Below are 396 nucleotides of genomic sequence, written 5' to 3'. Positions count from 1 at the left end.
TATGGAGCCCACGCAGAAAGGAAGACAGAGAACAGAAAAACATACAGATAGATAGAGATAGATACAGATAGAGATCTAGAACCAGCGACAGAAACACACGGAAAGACAAACAGAAAATACTAAAGAAAAAGTGAGCATGAGCGAGAGAAGGAACGAAATAGGAATACAACTAAACAGACAAATTAGATTAATCGACTCGTTTTTTTTTTCTTTTCTTTATCCCATTAACTCCCCTCTATACGTGAGACCGAGCATCAACAAGTGGAACCGAAAGCAAGGGAAGTGATTGGTTCAGGATGATCATTGTATTGTCGATACTCTCTCTGATTGGTTGTCCAGTACAGGCATCCATGGGTGTGTCTTTTGCATAGTAAAGTGATTGCACGGAAGTGAAAA

This window comes from Penaeus monodon, chromosome 20 (assembly GCF_015228065.2).
Source record: "Penaeus monodon isolate SGIC_2016 chromosome 20, NSTDA_Pmon_1, whole genome shotgun sequence".
Taxonomy (NCBI): domain Eukaryota; kingdom Metazoa; phylum Arthropoda; class Malacostraca; order Decapoda; family Penaeidae; genus Penaeus; species Penaeus monodon.
The sequence above is the reverse complement of the archived record's forward strand: the minus strand, read 5'-3'. Positions refer to the sequence as shown.